This window comes from Dermacentor albipictus, chromosome 6 (assembly GCF_038994185.2).
Source record: "Dermacentor albipictus isolate Rhodes 1998 colony chromosome 6, USDA_Dalb.pri_finalv2, whole genome shotgun sequence".
Taxonomy (NCBI): Eukaryota; Metazoa; Arthropoda; class Arachnida; order Ixodida; family Ixodidae; genus Dermacentor; species Dermacentor albipictus.
Window position 1 is genome coordinate 132242208 of NC_091826.1, and position 16735 is coordinate 132258942.

At 42.0% G+C, this 16735-nt stretch overlaps 1 pseudogene; it reads right to left on the reverse strand.

Annotated features, from left to right (window-relative positions):
* Positions 1–826: 826 nt before the first annotated feature.
* LOC139047097 (uncharacterized) lies at positions 827–10116 on the reverse strand (annotated as a pseudogene).
* Positions 10117–16735: the final 6619 nt, after the last annotated feature.

Sequence of the window (16735 nt, forward strand, 5' to 3'; positions counted from 1 at the left end):
TGCTAAAAGCCTCTGAAAAACCTGAGGTAGTTTAAATCTACGTCACATGGAATACAAAAATATAGCGGCGAATGTAACACTGAAATTTGTTGTGATGAAGAGCCAAAACTTCAATTTGAAAAGGTTTGCTGGAAAGGAAAACTTGCAACTGCCATAACCCTGCTGCCCATCGCGAGTTGTAAGAAAAAAAGTGCCGCACTGAAAAAAAACAATAAGCCATATAATGAGCTGTAGATGAATACACACTTCGTCGATATTCGAAGCAGATCGTTAGTGGATATCAACAAATGTGCAGTGAATAACAACGAAATATATGGTGCAATGCCTGACTGACTGACTGACTGACTGACTGACTGACCGACTGGCGGAGGTAGGGCTCACAGGATAAGTTTTTTTCTATCTACACCGATAATGCAACACCTATTGCACAATTAAATCGCCCGCTATGCGCAGCAACCGCGCTCGATTGAAGTCGAGAACGCAGCGACGCGCCATTTGTTATTTCAGTAGAACGAAAAACAAGGTATTCACCAAAGTACAGCGGCGGTTTACCTGTCGGCAAGCCGTTAATTCACATGTGGCGAAAGAAAATATCACGGAGCCCAAGACCACGGCTGCACAAGGTAAACTGCGCTTGCGTAAATATCGCGCACGTTTGGACCCTTTCCACAAGTAGAAAAGCGCGAGCAGAACGTCTTGCAGCCGACACGACGGCAAAGGCTAATCTACGCTCGAGAGTAGCTGTGTCAAAAAAAGCAAAAACAAGCAACAATAAACGTCACATCCTGTGAAAAAGAGTTGTTTTCCTTTCTCACCTTCTCTCAGCTCACACATGCGCAGTTACCAGGGCGCCCTCGGGGTGCGACGTTCTGGTCCCCAGGTGTAGCACACGCTCAAGTTCCACAAATGGCCGCAGAGGGCAAAAAGATTGACCGTACGGCGCTGCTAATAGAACAAGCATGATGGAAACGCTTAAAGGATTCCGGCGATAGTTCGAATATTTCCCTCTAGAGGCACCGTAATCAGCGCAAACGAACGATGGCAACCAATAAAAGGTCAGTGGGACGCCTCGCACTGGGCGCTCACGGGACGGCTACAAATGAAGCTGTGCAGGGCGATATGGGCTGGACTAGTTTCGAAGTGAGGGAAACTCACAGTAAAATTGATTATGAAGAACGACTGAGGAATATGAAAGAGAATGAGCTGGGAGGTTCATGAGGTGTCTGTACAGGAAAAGCATTGATTTACAGTGGAGGAAAAGAACTAGGAAGCTTGCCAGCAAGTATGCAGCCTGTAGGGCGAGCAACACAGCAACAAAGAACGTCAAGCGGAAAGCCGGAGATGTTGAAATCATATAATAGGTGGCGGCAATGGAAAATAAACCTGCCATGAGTAATAATTTGAAAGGAAAAAACGAAATCAGGAAAGAAACAATTTATAACTCAAAGGGAAGCTCATTACTTTTAGAAGCGAGATCAGGATGCCTTAGAACAGGCACCTATAAAGTCAGATATAAGAAGAACGACGAAACATCTGCTTGCTGCTGTAAAGCTAGTGAAACGACGGAGCTTGTTTTATTAGAATGTGAAGACATCTTCCCAGGGGTAGATTTAGGCACCACTGACCTCCTTGAGGCCCTTGGGTTCAGTGAGAGCAAGGGAAAAGTAATCATATCCGCAGCAGGGATTAGTAAGAGGCGATCGGAAGATTGGTGGAAGAAAACTAGGGCAACGACAAAAAACGGATACCTACAAGAGCAAAGTTCACAATAGTGGGTAAGAAAATTTGGTTGCGGGAGTTCATCGTAGTTTTTCTTTTTTTTTCGTTCTTCTCTCTTTTTACTGTAGGTAGGACATTAGGCAGTATAATGCAGTATAATTAGGCAGTCAGAACATATTTCCCTTACTTGTTCAGCAGCTTTGCGCCAATTATGGTTCTTGAAAAGGAAACTTAGAAAGGCCCCGGTAAACACAAGAATTTAAGCACATAACACATTCGTGCAATCGAAACTTGAATGCGTAGCGGTTGTATGGGATCCTCATACCAAAAAGGACATAATGAATTTGGAACGTGTACAAGGGAAGGCCGTCAGATTTATCTTTGGAAAATATAAAAGAGAGGATTCCCCGTCCTTGCTAATGCTTATGAATAAAATCACTTCACTAGAACACAGGCGTAAAGTTAGTCGTCTCCAGTTTTTACATAACATCATAAATGGAAAAATCGGGCTTCAGATGCCTCAATATTGTCACGTGGTGGTGGCGTTGAAGAACACAGTAGCAATACTGTGAAAGAAAACTAACTTTTCTTGGGCGAACCTGTGCCCACAAAAACAAGCTACACTTATAGCACAACGATAGCGGCGAACACGGTCGGCGATCGTCGAAAATGTGATCAGCGCGTCAAGCACGTCGGCTTTTATAAAGCAGTCGTCGAATGTTCCAGAGTAACCGCTGGAACCCGCATGTCTTCCACAAAGTTCTACACTATTCGCGTCGCGCATACATGCAATCAGATTACACAAGTTGCGGGAAAAGACAGTGGACGGAACCATCGATAACATTCCAGAAACTTCTTTTACATGCAGGTGCGTCCTGCGCTATGCGATAACATTCGTTAGGCGGCTAAACGTGGTCGTCCGATAAGGATAAGTACACGTGTCAATATGTAACGCCTCTTAATGCACGAAAAACAAGACAGACACAACTTTTCCCTTACGCCATTATTTGCTAAAACAAAATCTCACATGAATAGTTTTTATCCGCGTACTATAAACGAATGGAATTCTCTCCCTGTTGATGCACTTCAATCGGGGAACTTCACAAATGCGTTGGAAAACTATGTTTCACATAATATAACACAACCATAAACAAGGAAAACAGGGGGAATGCGGGAGGTGGGAATTCAAGACGATGAGCAAAACGTGAACAAAGTGAATGCAGGAGCCAACGTTTTGACAAGTGGACTTGTCTTCTTCAGGGCCTTGAAGAAGACAAGTCCACTTGTCGAAACGTTGGCTCCTGCATTCACCTTGTTCACATTTTGCTCACAACCATAAACAGTATTTTTTCACTATTTTTCTCGTTTTCTTATGTGAAATTTTCTGTATTTAGTTATGTTTAGTGCCCGATTGTTGTTTGGCACAGCGTTTTTATCCACATATAAATTAAACTGTGCGATTCTTTTTGTTGTAGTTACTGTGCTAAGGGAAGCATTGTGATTTTTGTAAAATGACTATGGGCTGCATTATTTTGATGCACTGTTTATATATAGATTTTTTATTACCTTTGTTGCATTGTTATTACCTTGTCAACTGCATTACCGCTCCTGCATGGGCCAGTATGTTGGCCTGCAGTATGAATAAATAATAAAAAATAGCAAGAGTTTGGTGGTGCAACCCACCGCCTTGCTCCGGAAGGGACGCTCATAAGATCCATCCGTCGTTTGGAAAAGGGGACACTCATAACATCTATCCATCCAGCCATCGATCTTTGTTATCGTGAATATAGGACCTAAGTGTGAAGGGCAGATCACATGGGAAGTGGGAAACCGGCAATCTACTATTGATTACTGTCTGATGACAGAAGCAATTCATGATAAGTAGAGAGATGGTCATTGAAGAGGAAGGGTATAGCAGCATACGCAGTGACCATAAACGCATCATTTTGAAAATGAAATATGTAGTTGGAAAAGAGAGCAAGGACTGGAAAATGGCCATTACAAATTTGAACACTGAAGAAATAACAGTTATAATCACTACAGTCGAGCAAGAACTTGGCAAATGGCCAAATAAACAGTGGGAATACAGTGAGCTTCCTACTGTAATAACGAAATAAATACGGAAAGGAAAACAACGTGTTCGTAGGAAAGGAAAAAAGAAACCGAAAAGCTGGTGGAACAGGGAGATACGAGAAGCGATCGCCGAACGACAGAAAGCATCTCGAGAGCACAGGTAGGCAAAGAAGGCGCAGTTGCCACAGGATGAAGTAACCAGTAAATGGGAAATATACCGGGAGAAAAAGTCTATGGTCCAAATACTGGTGCAAGCAAAAATAAAAGGTGAAAGTGAACGTTGGTAGTCAGAAATACGTGAGAAGAAGAAGGCCGCACCTAGAATATTTGGGAACCACATAAAATTATTAGGCAGGAAGTCAACAACGATACAACATATCCAAGACGAAAATAGAAACAGACGTGAAGGAGAAGCGGCATTAAATTACATTAGAAAAATAACAGCCGACTCTTTCCAAGGCAGTGCCGAAGTTGTATTTGAAGAAAAAGGGAGCATGAAAAGTGGAAAAGACCCAAGTAGAAAGTCCCAAGTCCCAAGTCCCAAGTGGAAAAGGAGCTCGTGCTGACAAATTTCCACTGGAAGAAGGCCGAAGAGAAAGTTCTTAAGTGCACAGCCAGAGAGCTAGATGACGTTCCCGTTAGGCTGATTAATGAACTAGGACCAAAAACAAGGAAGCGTTGGCGAAAGCAGTGGAACAAACTTGAGAAGATAGACGAATACCAGACAGTTGGCGACAAAGGATGAATGTAATTTATAAAGGTAAGGGGGAGAAAGAGTTCACTAGTAGAGACCGTTGACCATTACTTCGGTAATATACTGACTAGCAATGCAGGCAATCAAATTAAAGTTGCAGGCATGGGCAGAGAATAATGTTATTTTGGGAGAACTTCAGAATGGCTTCAGGATAGCTAGGCGTTTGGATGATAACTTCTTACTCAGTGTATTGAAATATCAATAGCAGAAAGCAGACTGTTATATGTGGGCTTTTTTGACATTACACAAGCGTTTGACAACGTAGACCGAAACATTTTGGAGGATATTCTGGAAGAGGAAGGCTTAGGTGACGATTGTCTACAGAGTTTGAGAGAAGTTTACCTAGAAAATACCATTTACGTTGAATAGGAAGGAATGAGGAGTGAGCACAAAGTTGATATGAACAAGTGACTGAGGCAGGGGTGCCTTTTTTTCCGCATCGCTGTTTATGATGTACATGGTGAGGATGGAGAGGGCGCAGGAAGCAATATTGGGTTTAACCTCTTATACAAACAGGCGGGTGCAGCAGTAGAGCAACAGCTTCCAGGTTTATTTTATGCGGACGACATTGTGTTGCTAGCTAACGAGCAAAGTGATTTGCAACGTCTGGCTAATATATGTGGACCGGAAGGCAAGCATATAGGTTTGAAATTGAGTGTTAGAAAATTAGGTGTTGTGGTATTCAATGAAAACAGTTAACAGGCAGTGGCAATACAGGGCGAGTAAATACCTCGGGCAAAAGAATATCAACAGTTTGCTACATGGATAAACGAAGGCAATAGATATATGGAAACACAGGGAAAACATAAGATTAAAGGGGAAGAGAAATCCAGTGATAATGAAACAGAGCGCTATGGGGATACAATAGGTACGAAGTGCTCCGGGGTATGTGGAAAGGTGTAATGGTTCCAGGACTTACTTTTGGAAATGCGGTTGTTTGCTTGAAATCAGGGATACAATCAGGACTCGATGGCAACCAAAGGTCAGTGGGACGCCTCGCATTGGGCACTCATGGGAAGACAATCAATCAATCAACCAATCAATCAATCAATCAATCAATCAATCAATCAATCAATCAATCAATCAATCAATCAATCAATCAATCAATCAATCAATCAATCAATCAATCAATCAATCAATCAATCAAAAAACTTTATACCATTCACAAATTTGTTCTTTTGTTGAAGACGAGGGCTCAAAAAATGTGGATCTATCCACTTGAGAAGCTTCGAGCCCCAGTTTACATGGCATACAGTGATGGCGTGGAAATACAAAAATGCATGTAGCGCTTGTACTTGTCCGTCTTTCTTGTTTCCGTGGTTTTATTCGCGCTAAGCTCAAGTATGTACAAGGTGAACAATGATAATTCCCTAAGGCATTCATGACAATAAATTAATCGATGCTTTATACAATTGTAACACTGCAAAAAATAATTCGGAAACCTGGAATAAAATTATACATAATGTGTAGCTTTTACACAAAAGAAACGGTTAAACCTTTCGGAACAAAATATGCATTGATTGCACGGATCCCTGTTGTTTCTAATTTCATTTCGTATTGATGAAGTTCGTTTAACAGCTTTGGAAGCGTCTGACGAAGCATTTGTTTTGTTAACATAAGGCGTGTAAAGGGTATTTTCCAGATATCATCACTGCGTGAATTATAAGACCTTTTGAGTAGTGTCAACTCTGAAAGTGTACGTAGAAGTCCGTCTGAATCATATTTACATTTTGTGGCTAGATTTAGAGGGTACACTTTATGCACACTTACAAGATTGTATTTTAGAAATAGAGGTTTTGTGTGCGCAGTGTTTCAATGCATGCAATTTGACGAAGTGCTGTCTTTTGTATTTTAAGCAACTGGTTCAGGTTCGTTAACGTGGTCATGCCCCATACCAGACAGCAATAACTTAAATGTGAAAATGCAGTGCGTTATAAATATGAAGTTTGACAGCTGCTGGTAAGTTTAACTTGAATTTCGCCAGAATTCCTACTGTCTTTGCAATCTGCGTAGCAACGTGGTTAACATGGATGTCCCAAGACATATGCTTTTGGAAAACTGCACCAAGTGACTTTAATCGAGTCAACAATCTCAATACGTGGATTCCCCCCCAACATTAGATTCAAAGTGGGTGCTGCTGGGGACTGTGGAGGTGTGAAGATAATAGCTTTTGCTTTATCTACGTTAATTTCAAGCGAATTTATTATGCTCCGCTTGTATAAATTGCGGAGAGCTTAATATTACTTCGAAGAGTTTCATAATGATGAGTGCGAAAAAATTGTTGTGTCATCTGCATAAGTTGTATGCTCTGTGCTGTGGTTACCTTGTGCAATGTCATTTATATAGAAATTAAATAGAAGCGGTCCAAGTGTGCTCCCTTGGGGGACATCTGAGGTAATTGCTTTGCACGGAGATAAATTTCCCTGAATGCAAAGACATTGCATTCTATGCTGCAGGTAGGATGTTGTAAGCGCGAGCTGTGTGCCTCTAATTCCATATAATTCAAGTTGTTAGTTACTGTTAAGTGGTTTAGACACTCGAACGCCTTTGAGAAGTCGATATATATGCCAGCTATCAGGCGTTTTCCATCGAAGGCTTTTAGAATGATTTCTTTTTGCATGACAAGGGAAGTTCTGTAGACGTGCCTTTTCTGAATCCGAATCAGGTAGGGCTAATCAAATTGTATTTGTTGGCAAACTCAATTATTCTAGCGTACAAAATTTTCTCTAATCCTTTGGATAACATGGGCAGTATGGATATCGGCCTGTAATTCGATAACTAGTTTTTTTCTCCGCCCTTGAATATCGCAATAACTTTTGCTATTTGCATTTTCTTTCGAAAAATGCCTGTCGAGAGAGCTCGATTATAAATTTGCGTGAGCTGTGTCAGCACGATTTCAACAACGTACTTTACTGGCCTGATTTGAATGTTATCGATATCACACGTTAAGCTGTTCTTAAGAGATTTGTACACGTTATTTATTTCACTCTAAGTTGTGGGATTCATATATATACTCGTAGAATTTCTCGAGATCCCATTTACTGCCTCCGGAGAATGAGAGCTAGTGACTAGATTTATGGAAGTAATGATTAAATTCTTCCACTAATTCAGCTCCTTCTTTAAGTTGATTGTCCAGTGTTATTTCACCAACCTCTGCAGTTTTTGGTACACGATTTAGTAGCTCATTATTTTCTTCCACATTAAGCCCAATTTCTGTTTTCTCCCGATATCGAAGTAACTGTAGAGATAACTTCGCTTTGTATTCCGTAATAAGGCATTAGTTTTGTTTCTGTGTGTCCTAAATGTGTCCGTCATCAGTGCTACGCGTTTGGAGGAACCCGTTAAAAAGCTTAATTATCATTCTTTTTCATCATTTTAAGGCACTCCTTATTTATCCAAGGCTTGCGCGCTTTTTCACTTTTTTATGTATCATATATGGAAATAACTTCCAGTATGCATCAAGAAACAGGTGAAAGAATTCGTCGTATGCACCATCAGAGGTATGAGTATACGACATCCAATTTTATTTTTATAAGGTGATTGCCAAAGTTCTACAATGTTTTTTCGCAACTATCTTGACTTTTCTTGGTTTGTGGAAGTGTCGTACCGTCCCGATTAAGCACTTTTACCAAGCAAAAGATACGTTAGTGGTCACTAATGCTTGATACCAATACACCACCAATAACTTTGTGCTCTGGTAGGTTTGTTATAAATAGGTCAATTGATGTATTAATTGTCTTTCTCACTCGTGTAAAATCTCTAATCACATTAGTTGAACAGTATGAAGATAGCATTGTGTGTAACTTGTGTTGAGCATTTGTGTCATTCAGCATGTCAATGTTAAAATCGCCCCTCCCCTCCAATATTGATACCAGGTCGTTTTAACTTGCATAGTTCAATAACCCTTCCAAATACACAATGAATGTATCCACGATTCCATCTAGAGGACGGTACATTACAGCTACAATATATTTCTGTGATACAATAGCATCGCACTCTGCATCATGCGTTATAAATGAAAATTCAGGTAGTAGGTCATAAGTAATGCACTTTTTGATATTTAGTAACACTCCGCCATCACGTTTATCTTGGCGCTTTAAACGAAAAGTTTGATATTTATCAGTCACTGTGGCATCGCAGCCCGAATTAAACCACGTTTCCGTCAGCATAATTATCTCGAATTTAAAGCAAAATTGGTCCAAGAAGAGGCTTAGCAAGTCCTCTTTATGGCAGGCAGATCTGATGTTTAGGTGGAAGCCCGTTAGTCCAATATCGTTTTCGGGTTGCAATGCCATGACGGATAGAAGTTATATTCAAAGGCGTCACGCCATTCATTCAAACTATTTTTTAAATGTCACTTTCAGTGCTTACGCGAAGTACTGCCGACTGTTCTACTAGCTCCACGTTTACTTGCTCGATTCCCCGCAAGCAAATGCCGAACGGCCTAAACTAGTTTCGCCCAATCAGGCTGTTGCCTTGATTCTTTACTACCAACAAAGGCAGCTTTGCCTTCCGGCCGTTGAATTCTACCAAGACGGTTGCTCGACCCACCAGTGGTAACGCCTCCTTTGACCAGGTTACGAGAGTTGTTCTAGAATCTTGGAGTGGTATTTAACCCCGATTTCTCTCGATTACTCGAAATGTAGCTTCACTCACAATTGAGCATGAGGCTCCAGAGTCAACGTCCATCGGGACTTTTTGTCCTTGTATCTGTACTTGAACAATAAACTTCTGTTCTTGCTCATTCACTTCGCAGAGTGAAAACAATGCACTCATTTCCTACACACCCTTGCTCTTTTCAACTTTCCTCTTTTGCTCGGGCGTCTTCTGGGCCGCTCTACTTTAGTCTTTTGAACGACAAGCCCTCGCTATATGTCCAACCCTGTTGCATTTGAAGCATGCCGCTTTTCTGAAGCTGCATAAATGCGGAGCGTGCTTACCGTCGCAACGGTAGCAACTAGATCCCTCTGTCCTGGCGTCTTGCTTCGTGCGGGTTGCTTGTATCACGCCCTGGCAGTCCTTCGTCTCGTCTCGGCCTTGCATGCGTATGTCTCGCTGTTGCTTGGCTGTCACTTCTGCGGTCGCGGCCATGTCGTACGCAACGTTGAACGTTAGGTCGTGTTCTGCAAGAAGTTGCTGTTGAACGGCTTCGTTCTGGAGGCCGCATACGAAACGATCTCGCATCATGATGTCCAACGGGAGCTGCTCGTCGCTGAAAGCGCAGTCTTCGGCTAGCTTCCGAAGCACCGTGACGTAGTCCGCAACCGATTCCTCGGCAGCCTGGTTTCTCTTGTCGAACAAAAACCTTGCGTACAGCTCTGAAGGCCTTGGATGCAGGTGCTTGCGAACCGCCGTCTTAATTTCCTCGTAGGTTGCTGCTGCCGGTATTGCTTCACCAGAGTCACGATGAGCCCGTACGCTTCTTCGCCGCAACAACTCAGCAGGACGGCTCTTTTCTGTTCTTCTTTCGCTATCTTGTTAGCTTTGCAGAACATTTTGAGCCTCTCGACGTATTCGTCCCATGACGCGTTTGTGCCCAGACGATACTCGCCGATCCTGCCGACGGCCATCGCGGCCGCTTCCTCGTAGCCAACTGTAGCGTATCAGCCGGACGCCAGGGTGGAACAGACAAACGTTTATTGATGCAGAGCCCTTTTTAATAGGGTGATGAACATGTGACCTGCCGACTGCTGCTTGCGTGGCTGATAAGCGCTTATCATGAAAATGCAGTGTGACATGCGATTTCAGTATACCACACTTTTCTTACTGATTGGAATTCCAAGCAACGTCTTGAGAGTAGGGCAGAGATGGAGCTTAACAAATACTGGCTTATTACTTGAGCGACCGATGTCATTCGTCGATAACCTAGTTTTCCTTGCTTTGAGCAGAAAGGCGTCACGCTTTGAGCGGCTCTTAAATTGCACTACAAACGAAGCTGTGAAGGGGGATATAGGCTGGAGTAGTTTTGAAGTAAGGGAAGCTCACAGGAAAATTAACTATGAAGAACGACTGAGGAATATGGAAGAAAGTAAATGGGGAGGGAGAGTGTTGAGGTATTTGTACATGAAAAGCATTCATTCACAGTGGAGGAAAAGAACTAGGAAGTTTACCAGCAAGTATGCGGCCTATAGGATGAGCAACACAGCAACAAAGAGTGTCAGGCAGGAAGTCAGAGAGGCTGAAATAATCTCATGGGTGGCGGCAATGGAAAACAAGCCTGTAATGAGTAACTACTTAAGAGGAAAAAGCGAAATCATGCATAATTCATGATAACTCAAAGGGAAGCTCATTATTTTCGAAGGGAGATCAGGATGCCTCAGAACACACACCTATAAAGCGAGATATAAGAAGGAAGAAGAAGCATGTGCTTGCTGCGGTGAAGCTAGGTAAACGATGGGTGATGAAGCATGTTTTATTAGAATGTGAAGACATCTGCCCAGCGGTCGATTTAGCCACCAGTGGCCTCCTTGAAGCCCTTGGGTTCAGCGAGAGCCGAGGAAAAGTGAATATGTCCGCAATAGAGATTAGTCACAGGTGATCGGAAGATTGGTAGAAGAAAAGTAGGGAAGTGACAAAAAAATTGGAGATGTACAAAAGCAAATTTCACAATAGGGTCTCAGGAAATTTGGTTGTGGGAGTTCATCGGTTTTTTGTTTCTTGTTTATAACCTAGGTAGGACATTACGCAGCATAATAGCAAGATCTTTGTGGCGCAACCCACAGCACCGTTTTAAAGGGGACGTGCATAACATCCATTCATCCATAATATTTTGCAAACTTTCTTCTACAATTATCGAGGCATATATATTACATAAGAACGAGTACAAAATTATCATTGCTAACTAGATATTTTACTCTTTACCAGCACGTTTATTCTTTCTTTGGTCACTATAAACGCAGACAGCGTTCAGCATCATCTATCTTCCACCTGAACTGTAGCCTGGATTTAAAATTTTCACCCGTATTTTCGAGTGCACGGTGGCACGGATTCATGCGTTCGTACATTCACACTGGTTTCTTTTTTGTTGCTAAAACTAGTTTATTGCGCTTCGATGTCTCGCTTTATTTAACTTGGGGTGAAGCGATGTGCTTGCAAGCGGACACGTTAGCCCGAAAGCTAGGTTTCGGTCGTGAGCCATGCGTCTGCATGGAAAGGGGAACTGTATTCTGCGACTCAGGATAGCAGTACCGGTGAGTCGTTCAATATCGCTGCCTGAATCCTTATGTATCATTGTTCTCGTTAACGTTAAGGCGGAGAGAAGTTTACGAACTACATCATGCATTACATATCTGCTGTGAAGACTTTCCGTTGCTGCTACCGAAATAAACTTTTAGCTGCGAGCAGTTGCTAGTCATTGCTGACTTTTAATTCTTGTCTTCCTTTGCTGCGCTCTTTGGTCACATTAACGAGACTTTGTACGACAGCGGATGCGAGAAACTCACAGCAGGCGGCTGTTATACACACAAAATCACGAAAAAAAGAAATATTGAACATGCGTCACACTTTTCACCTTGTAGCCGTGGGCATGGATGACTGAGTGGCGGGCGTATTACTGGGCCCGCCGGCAACTTATTTTTTTTTGTAAATTGAAGTGAAAGTATTCAATTTACTATATTAAACAGTTGCACGCATGATAATTTAACCACATTTCATACTTGTTGGTTCCAAATTTTCTTTGTGTTCAGTTTGGTTTACTTTATGGCATTTTATAATTAATTAATTACTTATTTTTGCACTAGTGAATCGGTATTTGACGTTCGTGAAGAAAAAGAAATATACATCAGTCCTAACAGCTTATGTCTTTCATGCGGTTGCTTGTGGAGCTAGTAGTGTGATCACTCCTAGTGTATAAATGAGCTCATAAATGCTCTCATTTGTGATCCTATAATACCTAAGCTGTTGACAAACATTGTAGTTAGGCAGACATCAATGTTTTGAACAGTACAAATATTCATTTAACCCCACAAATCCCAACGTGTCCTCTTTTATATGCTGAATTTGATGCCTGAAAAAGCTCGTTTTGTGCTGTAAACCCAATGGAAAGCCCACAGTAGCTTTTTTGATATTATGGAGGGTGTGTTCAGTTGTGAATAGTACAGCAAATGAATTACTAATTAAGCAATTATAACACGAATTCATATTTACTGAATTACAACTGTATATTTTCTTATAAATAATATACTCTCTGTGACAAGAAATACGTGTAAGCAAGTTTTTAAAATTTTCTTTGACGTGGAATGGTGTTCGAGCTTTGTAGGGTTAATTAAAATGCTGCTCAAGGACCCTGGAACAAACAGTGAACATTTGCCTGTGTTCTGCACTCACAAACCATTACAATGCCATAGTTTTTGCATTTCACATAGCAAAATTGTTGTTTATTCAATTTTTGATGGAGTCAAAATTTCTATTCCAGACATGCAGTAAAAAGGGCGGTGCCTGTGTAAAGTAAGGCACTCCACGCATTGAAGATAAGCTACTGTCTGCTATAACAAGGCCCTTGTGTGGACTTTGGCTGCTACTTTAAGGTAAACAACACTGAGTTCAGAAATAAAATCTCTGATAAATGCTGTATTGGCTTGCTTGCCTTGAGATACATCTTATCTATTTATAAGAGATCATATGAATGTTTCCTCATATTTACGGTGCAGCATTATTAGTTCGAACATCAGAAGAAAACACTACATGAGTTTGCCTAACCTCGTGTGTGAAATACATGTGACCAAAAAAGGATCTTTCTTGAAGTGTAATGGCATACTGGTAAAGGAACTCGGGAATACAAATTAGTCATTTTGTCGCATGACAGCAGTTACTGTTTAAACCAAAATTAGTTCTGGGGTGTTTACATTTGCCAGGCTGCTAGTTAGTGGCAAATGGGATGCACGCTAATAACAAAGAAGTGCAGAAGTTTGACAATGAAGGAATGTTCACAGTGCTCGTATAACACATAAATAAGCAGCATCAGTAAGTTTTGTAGCTGTGGCACCGGAACAACCAGACGTATTAGCGAGGAATGCTTGTAAATCACCATCGTCATCAGCCTATTTTATGTCCGCTGCAAGACGAAGGCCTCTCTCTACTATCTCCAATTGCCCCTGCTGTGCGCCAACCGATTCCAACTAGCATCCACGAATTCCCTAATTTCCCAAATGGTTTCCTCCAAAATGACTCGTTCGATCAACCAATGGCCCTCGTAAATAACTACCATATTTCTTTGACACAAATGTCATGCTACACTTGTGCAGATGTGCACAAGTGTAGACTGCCATGTAGCACAATGTAGCAGAATAAAGGCCACAAGAAATATGCCATCTTATTTATTTGCTTGTGAGAACAAAAGATTGTTTTCATGAATAGATGATGAGCATACATGATGATGAGCACATGATGAGCAGTAGTCTCAGTAGTCTCATACATGATGAGCAGTAGTCTCAATGCAGTGAAGTGTACAGACCCTTTATTTTTTTTGAAGTAGCAAATAGTTCTTTCTTGAAACTTTTAAGATCCGATGGTAAAGGGACAAGAAAGTGAGACACACAAACACTGCCTTCGAACTGGAAGTTCATACTGCTCTGAGCTAGTGCACGGCTAATGGATGACCTCTTTGTGTTCTTGAGTCTGATGTGTTACTGTTCTGGCCCAGCAGAGCCTGTCCCAAGCACGTCTCAATCCAGTCAGTTGATCCAGTTTTACGACCCAGTCAGCACGACTCCGCCAGTCATCGCTGAAGGTGAGTTCACAGCTAGTGTGCGGCTAATTGCTGATATTCTTGCCTGGGCTGTGTCTTATGTGTTACTGCTCTTCCCCGACAGAGTCTGCGCCAACCACATCTTGGCCCTCATCGCAGAAGCTACCATCTACACCTACAGGAAGGGGCCGGAGCCGTATTTGCATGGCTTTTACTCCACGAACAAGTGGATGCAGGAGTATTTGAACGGGATAGCAAGCCTACAGAGGACTGTGTTAAGACTGAAAAGGGAGCCTCTGCCATCATTCCACTTGCACGGATATTAGCCGAGTCATCCGGTACCTCAATAAAGACTTTTTAAAAATTCTTCGTGTTCAGATGCACCTGCAACTTTTGAACAAGCCCGGACGACGCTGGCTTAAAGAGTTCCCCCAATTTGCGCTTAACCTCTATTTCAGCAGCCCAAAAGCGTGCAGCTACCTTGCAAAAACCATTAGTCTTCCAACTATAAGAATGTTAAGAATCTAGCTATTGGCAATAACGCTCAAACCTGGATTGATGCCAGAGATTCTGGATTTTGTAAAAGAAAAAAACAAAAAATTTGGATTTGATGCACAGGGCACGTGTCCTCATCTTTGATGAAACTTCTCGGAAAGGAAACCTACAGTACGACTTTAAGCATGATGTTGTTGGTTATGTTTACAACGGCACTGAAGGTTCTGGTCGTGTAGCAAACACAACACTCTTGTTTCTGGTGTCTGGTGACTCTGGTATAGCAAAGCGGTGGCTCCAATCTGTAACTTTCATGATAGGTGGAGGCACAGTTTCTTCTGGACCAATTCTGAGTTTACTGAGACGACTAATTAGGTAAGGTGAAGGCCTGTGCTCCCTATGTAAAGGCACTAATCTGTGTCCAAGCTACCAACAATTGTTCATTTGGGACAGCACCCTGAATTATTCCACAAGATCTTTTTGAATGGATGGGACGAAAAAATACTTTATCTTTGATCCGCTGCAGTTATTGAAGTGTACTAGAAACAACTTGCACAAGTTTGACCTCAAGATTGGCAAGGATGTGGTTTCATGAAAGCACATACTCAAAGTATTCGAGTCCACCTATCACTTAAAGCTGAGGTACCTGCCACACATCACTCACAGGCATTTGTATTAGACTCTTCCGGCAACATGAAAGTAAATTTGGCCTCCCAGGGCTTAAGCAACAGTGTGTATTTGGCAATTGAGGCCTTCATTGATTTTAACTTTTTGCCTCCTACTGCCACACACACAGGTAGCTTTGTAAAAAGGATGGACAAGCTATTTTATGCTTTGAGCAGCTCCGCATTGCGCATGAAAGAGCGGAAAATGAGACATTCCATTACCTCGTCCACAGAGCACATTGAATTTTTGAAGGCTTGCATGCTTTGGATCAAGTTCTGGAAGCTTGATTGCCCTCGCAAACCTAGTACTACATATGGATGGCAGGTGATAATCAAAGCAATCTTGTTGTTGTGGCAAGACCTCCACCAATCATTTAATTTTCAATTCTTGCTGACACGGCGGCTGATTCAGGATCCACATGAGAGTGTGTTCGGGCTCATCCGGCAGCTGCATGGTTGCAATGAAACTCCAAATGTCTACCAGCTTTCTGCCGGTCCAAAGCACATTGTTGTGTCGAAGCTTTTCAAGCTTTCTCATGAGAGTAACTGGGAGGAAGACAAGAGTTTTAACTCAGGTCACTGCAGTTGACCAACCATAGCAGACCGACTGAAGGTGCCCCTAGCTCCACAAGTGCTGCTTTTATAGAAGGGCTCTCTGAAAGTAGTGCCGAAGCAAGTAATGAGGTGTTTTAGTCTAACGTAGTTTAATGTGTGTGGATAATTTATACACACATTCCTAAAGAAAAGTCATGGCAGCTCGTGCCACAACCTTCTGAAGGAAAGTAACTAGGACCATCTTGCAAAACCTAGTCAGTTATTTAGGATGTTTAAATCTGTTGAAATACAGGGCAAAGCCCTCGGCCATTTAACTCTGCCAACTGACTCAGCATATCTGTATGTCGTGAGGCTTTAGGACAAATTTACACAAGCAATAGAGGCTCTTGTACACCATCATGGTGTTGCAAGTGAATTGTTCTCCATTGTGGCCGAGGAGACCAGCAATCTATCATTTTGTAGTTCAGACTGCAAGCAGCAATTTCTGCAGCACTATGTCCACCTTAGACTTCTTTGGCACCCGGGATATAAAAACCTGGAGTCAAGCTTGTAAAAAGCACCTAAATCTGCTGCCAAAAAAAATCTGAAGCTGCAGTAGGCAACTGTCAGGGTGTCTTGCAAATATAAGCGTGAAACTTGCTTTTGGCTTCAATGAATCGTGGTTTTCGGTTTCCTTTTCTTGATTAGCTTCCTGGCCTTGTCAAATTATTCCATTTTTGTCAAGTATAAAGTGTCTTTTTGTATAAATGCAAGCTTATTTTATTCTCCATTCTTGTTGGAGACGATTCTTGC